Source organism: Sus scrofa, chromosome 13, assembly GCF_000003025.6.
Source record: "Sus scrofa isolate TJ Tabasco breed Duroc chromosome 13, Sscrofa11.1, whole genome shotgun sequence".
Classification (NCBI taxonomy): Eukaryota; Metazoa; Chordata; class Mammalia; order Artiodactyla; family Suidae; genus Sus; species Sus scrofa.
Window position 1 is genome coordinate 19279464 of NC_010455.5, and position 8896 is coordinate 19288359.

Genomic DNA, 8896 nt, shown 5'->3' on the forward strand with positions numbered 1-8896 from the left:
GCTCAGATCTGGCGTTGCTGTCTGTGACTGTGGCATAGGCTATCAGCTGTAGCTCTGATTGTACCCTTAGCCTGGGAACCTCCACATGTTGCGCTAAAAAAAAAAAATTAAAAATACTACATCCAGTATTGTAGTGGTAGTTCTCCTTAAGCTAACCAATAAATTTAATATGATTCCAATAAAAATACTAACAGATTTTTTTTTTTTTAGGGCCGCACCCACAGCATATGGAGGTTCCCAGGCTAGGGGTCTAATCAGAGCTGCAGCCACTGGCCTAAGCCACGGCCACAGAAATGCCAGATCTGAGCCGCATCTGCAACCTGCACCACAGCTCATGGCAATGCTGGATCCTTAACCCACTGAGGGAGGACAGGGATCAAACCCATATCCTCACGGATACTAGTGTGATTCATTTCCCTGAGCCATGATGGGAACTCCCACTAACAGAATTTTTTAACTGGACAAAGTGATTCTAAGATTTATATGGAAAAATAAATGAGGAAAGACAGTCCCTAAAATTTGAAAAAATCAAAAGATATTAAGACATTATAAATATTTATAAACCTAAATATTTAAAAGACCATGGACAGTATGAGAGCATTCCAGTTCTCCTGTATTCTTCATCTATACATGGTTGGTATGGTCATTTTTTTAATGATTTTTATTTTTAGCATTATAATTGGTTTACAGTGTTCTGTCAATTTCTGCTGTACAGCAAAACGACCCAGTCACACATATATATACATTCTTCTTCTCACATTATCCTCCATCATGTTCCATCACAAGTGATTAGATAAAGTTCCCTCTGCTATACAGCAGGCTCTCATTGCTCATCCACTCCAAAAACAATAGTTTGCATCTATTAACCCCAGACTCCCATCCATCCCACTCCCTCCTCCTCCCCATTGGCAACCACAAATCTGTTCTCCATGTCCATGAGTTTCTTTTCTGTGGAAAGATTCATTTATGCCATATATTAGATTGCAGGTATAAGTGATATCATATGGTATTTGTCTTTCTCTTTCTGACTTATTTCACTTAGTATGAGAACCTCTAGTTCCATTCATGTTGCTGCATATGGCATTATTTAGTTCTTTTTTGTGCCTGAGTAGTATTCCATTGTTTATATGTACCACATCTTCTTAATACATTCATCTGTCAATGGACATTTAGGTTGTTTCCATGTCTTGGCTATTGTGAATAGTGCTGTAATGAACATACAGGTGCATATATCTTTATCAAGAAAAGTTTTGTCCAGCTCTATGCCCAGGAGTGGGATTGCTGGATCATATGGTAGTTCTATATTTCGTTTTCTGAGGTATTTCCATAGTGTTTTCCATAGTGGTTGTATCAATTTACATTCTCACCAACAGTATAGGAGGATTCCCTTTTCTCCACACCATCTCCAGCATTTTTTATTTGTTGACTTGTTTATCATGGCCACTCTGACAGGTGTGAGGTGGTACCTCTTAGTAATTTTGATTTGCATTTCTCTAATAATTAGTGATATTGAGCATTTTTTCATGTGCCTGTTGGCCATGTGTATATCTTCTTTGGAGAAATGTCTATTCAGGTGTTTTGCCCATTTTTCAATTGGGTTGTTTGGTTTTTTTGCTGTTGAGTTGTATGAGTTGTTTGTATGTTTTGGAGATTAAGACTTTGTTGGTTTCATCATTTGCAAATATTTTCTCCCATTCAATAGGTTGTATTTTTTTTATGGTTTCCTTACTGCATAAAAGCTTATCAGTTTGATTAGGTCCCATTGGTTTATTTTTGCTTTTATTTCTCTTGCCTTGGGAGTCTGACCTAAGAAAACATTTGTATGGTTAATGTCAGAGAATGTTTTGCCTATGTTCTCTTTAGGAGTTTGACGGTGTCTCATCTTACATTTAAGTCTTTAAGCAATTTTGAGTTTATTTTTTTGTGTGGTGTGAGGGTGTGCAGGTTTCATTGATTTGCATGCAGTTGTCCAATTTTCCCAGCATCATTTGCTGAAAAGACTGTCTTTTTCCCATTTTTATATTCTTACCTCCTTTGTCAAAGATTGACTGTAGGTGTCTGGGTTTATTTCTGGTTCTCTATTCTGTTCCATTGTTCTGTACATCTCTTTTGGTACCGGTATCACACTGTCTTGATTACTGTAGCTTTGTAATATTGCCTGAAGTCTGGGGGAGTTATGCCTCCTGCTTGGTTTCTGTTCCTCAGGATTGCTTTGGCAATTCTGGGTCTTTTATTGTTCCATATAAATTTTTGGATTGTTTGTTCTAGTTCTGAGAAAAATGTCATTGGTAATTTTCTAGGGATTGCATTGAATCTATAAATTCCTTGGGTAGTACGGCCATTTTTGATATTAATTCTTTCATGGAATTAATGGAATATCTTTCCATTTATTTGAATCCTCTTTAATTTTCTTGATGAATGTTTTATACTTCTCAACATATAAGAAAGGAGCTTATTTCGCCTCTTTGGTCAGATTTATTCCTAGGTATTTAATTTTTGGGGGTGTGATTTTAAAAGGTGTTGTATTTCTGTAATCCTTTTATAATATTTCATTGTTAGCATACCGAAATGCAACCAATTTCTGAATGTTAATCTTGTATCCTGCTACTTTGCTGAATTTGTTGATGAGTTCAAGTAGTTTCGTGTGGAGTCCTTAGGGTTTTCTATATATAGTATCATGTCATCTGCATAGAGTGACAATTTTACCTTTTCTCTTCCAATTTGGTTACCTTTTATTTATTTTGCCTGATTGCTGTGGCTAAGATTTCCAACACTATGTTGAATAAAAGTGTTTAGAGTGGGCATCCTTGTCTTGTTCCAGATTTTAGGTGTGGTCAGTATTTTAAAAATTACTTGGTTTAAAAATATGTAGAGGTATTGTCTAAATTCATTTTCCTAATGATTCATGATGTTGAACATAAGACAATAAAAGAAATGTGTTGGAAATAAATACATAATTAAAAGAATGTGCATTGATAAATGAATAGATGATCAAGGGAAGAGAATGAAAAAATGGAAAAAGATGAATATGCATATGGATATTTATTATGCAATAAAAGCTGGCATCTCAAATCATGGAGGAAAATGGAGTATTCAATAAATAATTTTAGAATCAACTTTTTTTTTTTTTTTTTTTTTTTTTGCTATTTCTTGGGCCGCTCCCGCGGCATATGGAGATTCCCAGGCTAGGGGTCTAATCGGAGCTGTAGCCACCAGCCTACGCCAGAGCCACAGCAACGCGTGATCCGAGCCACGTCTGCAACCTGCACCACAGCTCACGGCAACGCCGGATCGTTAACCCACTGAGCAAGGGCAGGGACCGAACCCGCAACCTCATGGTTCCTAGTCGGATTCGTTAACCACTGCACCACGACAGGAACTCCTAGAATCAACTTTAACCATCTGAAAAACATGCCAAAATAAATTTCCAGCGGCTTGAAGTTTTTTTTTCCACAAAAAATGATTAAAAGGATAGAAAACAAAATCATAAAACACTGGAAGAAAAATTAGAGACTAATTTTAGTCCTTTTTTTTTTTTTTTTTTTTTTTTTTGGTCTTTTTAGGGCGCCACCTGTGGCATATGGAAGTTCCCAGGCTAGGGTTCAAATTGGAGCTGCAGCTGCTAGGCTACACCACAGCCACAGCAATGCCAGATCTTTAACCCACTGATCGAGGCCAGAGATTGAATCAGAATCCTCATGAATATTATTCAGGTTCTTAACCCACTGAGCCACAATAGGAACTCCAAGAGTGCCTATGTTCTATGAACAGAGTAAAGGTGTAAACAGATAATTGGAAGCCAGAAAGGTGTATTGTAACAGATTGGCTATGGTACCAAACCAATTTCCTTATGTTCAGCCACACAAAGTACAGTTCGCAGTCTCCCTTCCAATGCTAGAGGTGACCTTGTAATTAAGTTCCAGCCAAGGGAAGACAGGTGGAGGCATCTCCTGCCTCTTCCAGGCCCAGCTATTTAAATTCTCCCTTGGGATTGTCTACACTCTCTTTTTCTTCCTTGATCATCAAGTCAGATGCAAAGTGTCTAGTGGAGGACTGTGAGGCCTGGCAGAGGGTGGAGGCACCCATTGGGCCACAAGAGCTGGATCCCTGTATGTTTCCATGCAGCAGATGCCCTGGGCAAAGTGCATTACATGGTACATGAAATAAATGTTGAAAAAAGCCCCTGAAATTCTGGAGATGTCTGTTGAAGCAGTTAATTTTTCTGCATAATCATGGGTTTAGCTACCTGTATTTGTTTCCTCTTGCACTGTAACAAATTACTGGGCGGATTAAAACAGCACACATTTATTTGCTCACAGCTCTGGAGGTCAGAAATCCAAAATCATTGTCACTGAACTAAAGTTAAGGTGTTGGGGAAGTTCCCCGGTAGCCTAGTGTTTAAGGATCTGGTGTTAAAACTGCTGTGGATTGGGTTTGATCCCTGGCCTGGGTACTTCCATTTGCCACAGGTGTGGCAAAAAGAAAAAAAAAAAAAGTGAAGGTCTAGAATTCCCGTTGTGGCGCAGCAGAAGTGAATCCGACTAGGAACCATGAGGTTTCGGGTTCGATCCCTGTCCTTGCCCAGTGGGTTAAGGATCCGGTGTTGCCGTGAGCTGTGGTGTAGGTCGAAGACTCAGCTTGGATCTGGCGTTGCTGTGGCTGTGGTGTAGGCCAGCGGCTACAGCTCCAATTAGACCCCTAGCCTGGGAACCTCCATGTGCCATGGGTGCGGGCCTTAAAAAAAAAAAAAAAAAAAAAAAAAAAAGTGAAGGTCTTGGTAGGGCTGTGTTTCTTCTGGAGGTTCTAAGGGAGAATCTGATTCCTGGCCTTTTCCAGTCTCTGAAGGCTGCCTGCATTCCTTGGCTCCTACATCACTCTGACCTCTGGCCATCACATCTACTTCTCTTACCCTGACCCTCCTGCTTCCTTCTTTCACTTATAATGATCACATTCAGCCCACCTGGATAATCCAGAATAATCCCTAGCTCAACATCCTTAAATTAATCATATCTGCAAAGTCCCTTCTGCCAAATAAGGTAACATTCACAGGTTCCAGGGACTAGCAAATGGGCATCTTTTGGTGCCATTATTCTACTACTGGTGAAATAAAATAATTTTAAGTCAGGAAAAGAACTTTTTTTTTTTTTTTTGCTTTTTAGGCCCACACCTGCGGCATATGGAGGTTCCCAGGCTAGGGGTCTAATTGGCGCTGTGGCCAGCCTATGCCACAGCCACAGCAATGCTGGATCTGAGCCGCATCTGTGACTTACATCACAGCTCACAGCAACGTCAGATCCTTAAGCCACTGAGCAAGACCAGGGCTCGAACCTGCGTTCTCATGGATGCTAGGCAGATTTGTTAACCACTGAGCCATGACGGGAACTCCAGGACAAGAACTTTAAAAAGAAAAAATTTTTTTGGCTGCGGCATGCAGCGGCTTGATGTGGGATTTCAGTTCCCAGACCACAAAGCCAGCCACAGTGGTGAAAGTGCCAAGTCCTAACCACTAGACCACCAGGGAACTCCCAAAAAATTTTAAACATAAAATTCTCTGCCACTACTCCTGCCCCTTTTGTGTGTATTGTGCATGTGCATTATACATTAACTAGAATCATTTAGAAAATACAGGCAGGCCGACTAGCCACAAAAAAAAAAAAAAAAAAAAAAAGAGAGAGAGAGAGAGAAGCAATTTCCTCCAGAAGCCAGAAAGCCTTGGAAGATAACATTCCTTTCTCAATACTGTAAGGGATCACAATAACTCACTACTTGCCTTGTTGGACTCTGTAAACTGTCAATATGTTGCTTTAATATATAACTGCTTGTCTCAAGAACTTACATAACTGTGCTGTGAGCTCTAATGGGTGGAACAGTCCTCAAAGCCTTCTGAAAAACTGACTCCCAGATTATAATCCTCATTTTGGTTTAAATTAAACTTTTCACTACTTTTTCTGGTTTGTTTTGTTTTCATGGCCACACTCCAGCATATGGAAGTTCCCAGGCTAGGGGCTGAATCAGAGCTGCCGGTGCTGGCCTATGCCACAGCCAAAGCAACACCAGATCCTACACTGCAGTTTTCAGCAATGCCAGATCCTTAACCCACTGAGCGAGGCCAGGGATGGAACTTGGATCCTCAGAGACACAATGTGGTGTCCTTAACCCACTGATCCACAATGGGAACTCCTCTATCACTTTCTTAGATTAACTATTGATGAGTTTTTTTTTTTTTTTTGGCCGCACCCACAGCATGCAGAAATTCCAAGGTGAGGGATCGAACCCATACCACAACCCCAGCCGCTGCAGGGACAATGCTAAATCCCTGACCTGCTATATGCCATCAAGAATACTCCTACTGATTAATATTTTCATCGACACTTCCATACTCTGCTTTCTTCACCTCCTTGCTCAATATCCTGCTCTGTACGGTGTTCACTGGCCAGTGTTTGTAAGATTCCATCACATCCTCACCTTTTTCATCCCTCTTCCCTGATTCTTTTCCTTAATCTTTATCACTACACTAAGTATGCTATATTTTTCTTATTTATTTTTTCTTTTATTTTCTTTTGGGGGAGGGCATACCTTTGGCATATTGAAGTTCCCAGGCTAGGGGTCGAATTGAGCTGCAGCTTCCAGCCTATGCCACACCCACAGCAATGCCAGATCCGAGCTGCGTCTGCAACCTATACCACAGCTCACAGCAAAGCCAGATCCTTAACCCACTGAGCAGGGCCAGGGATCAAACCCACATCAACAGGGGTACTATTTGGGTTCATTAACGCTGAGCCACAAGAGGAACTCAAAGAGCTTTTTTTTTAAATTTATTTTTTTTTCCTTTTTTGGCTGCTCTGACTGTATATGGGGTTCCCAGGCTAGGGATCAGATCTGAGCTGTGGTTTCGACCTACACTGTAGCTGCAGCAATGATAGAACCTAGGCTGGGAAATCAAACTCGTATCCTGGTGCCACAGAGACACTGCCAATCCCATTGCTCCACGGCTAGAACTCCCAACCTTTTTTTTTTTTTTAATGGAAAGGAATCACACTTGTAGTATTTACTGCTCAAGAAAATTTGACTCGTAACTTGGATCAGACGACTTGATATTTTACCACTGTACAACATACATTTCATTGCTAGAGGCTGGGTGATCTTGGGATGTAGTGCTAGAACTCCCAGGATTGTAGTTAATAAATTTGTGCATGGATTTCCTATGAGAATGTGTAACATCGACAACAAAAAATAGCTGCTAACTGGAACGATTCAAGGCGGAGCCCATACATCATTTAACAACTGCTAAAATGAAAGGGATTCTGAAATCAAAGAACTATGCAATGTAAATAACATCAGCACTGTTTATCATAAATGCCTCTAGATCAATGCTTCTCAGATGTTAACATGCCAATGAACCATACGCAGTAACATGCATATGAGTTACCTGGGACCTTGTTAAAAATACAGATCGTGGAGTTTCCATCGAGGCTCAGCGGTAATGAACCATACTAGTATGCATGAGGATGAAGGTTTGATCCCTGGACTAGCTCAATGGATTAAGGATCTGGTGTTGCTGTGGCTGTGGTGTGGACAGAGGCTATAGCTCTGATTTGCCCCTAGCCTGGGAAATTCCATATGCTGCAGATGCGGCCGTAAAAAAAAGCCAAAAAAAAAAAAAAAAAAAGGTACAGATTCTGATTCAGTAGGTCTGAGGTGAGGCCTGGGATTCTGCATTGATGAATTTCTGCCTGATGCTGATTCTGCTGGTCCATGGAATAGCAAAACTTTACAAGATATGAAAACCAGAAATTTCAAAGGTGGTACTTCTCTTGCAGGAAATGTGCTAAAACCAAAAACTGGGGACCTAAAGAATAGGTCTGCCCAGGTTGTAACCATTATGGGATCTCCGATGTGGTAAGGGGTTTTCTGAACTGAAATACCACTTTTTTTGGACTAAACATCATACATGAAAGACTGGTGTTTGTAATATATAAATAAAAGTTGAAATATAGAGGCAGGAAAACAAGCAGACTGGGCTAAGGCAGCAGAAGAAAACACCAGAAGGCTTAGTTACCTTTTTGGTAGGATAAGCTTTGTCTATTTTTTATTTATTTATTTATTTTGCTTTTGTTTTAGGGCTGCACCCACAGCATATGGAATTTCCCAGGCTAGGCATCGAATCGAAGCTACAGCTGCCAGCCTATGCAACACCAAAATCAGGCAGCATCTGAGACATACAACACAGCTCACGCAACGCTGGATCCTTTAACCCACTGAGCAGGGCCAGTGATCAAACCCTCGTCCTCATGGATACCAATTGGGTTGTTTCTGCTAAGCCACAATGGGGAATCCTAGGATAAGCTTTTAATAAAAATATATATATAGAGAGAAAAAACAACAAATATAGTAAGTCATACAATTAAGACATACCCCACATCTCAAATACTCTTTTTTTCTCTGTTCCTCAATTCCCTCTGTCCCTGTATCCCAGGTTTGCAATCTTTTAGACTTCCATTTTTTAATTTTTATTTTTAATTACTCAATGAATTTTATTACATTTATAGTTGTACAACAATCATCACAACCTAATTTTATAGCATTTCCATCCCAAACCACCAGGGTATCCCCCCACCCCCTAACCTGCCTCATTTGGAAAACATAAGTTTTGCAAAGTCTGTGAGTCAGTATCTTTTCTGCAAAGAAATTCATTGTGTCCTTTTTTTAGATTCCGCATGTGATAGCATTTGATGTTGGTGTCTCATACTGACTTCACTTAGCATGGTAATTTCTTGGTCCATCCATGTTGCTGCAAATGGCGTATTTCTTTCCTTTTAGTGGCTGAGTAATATTCCATTGTGTATATGTAGTTCATCTTTACCCACTCTTCTGTCAATGGACATTTAGGTTGTTT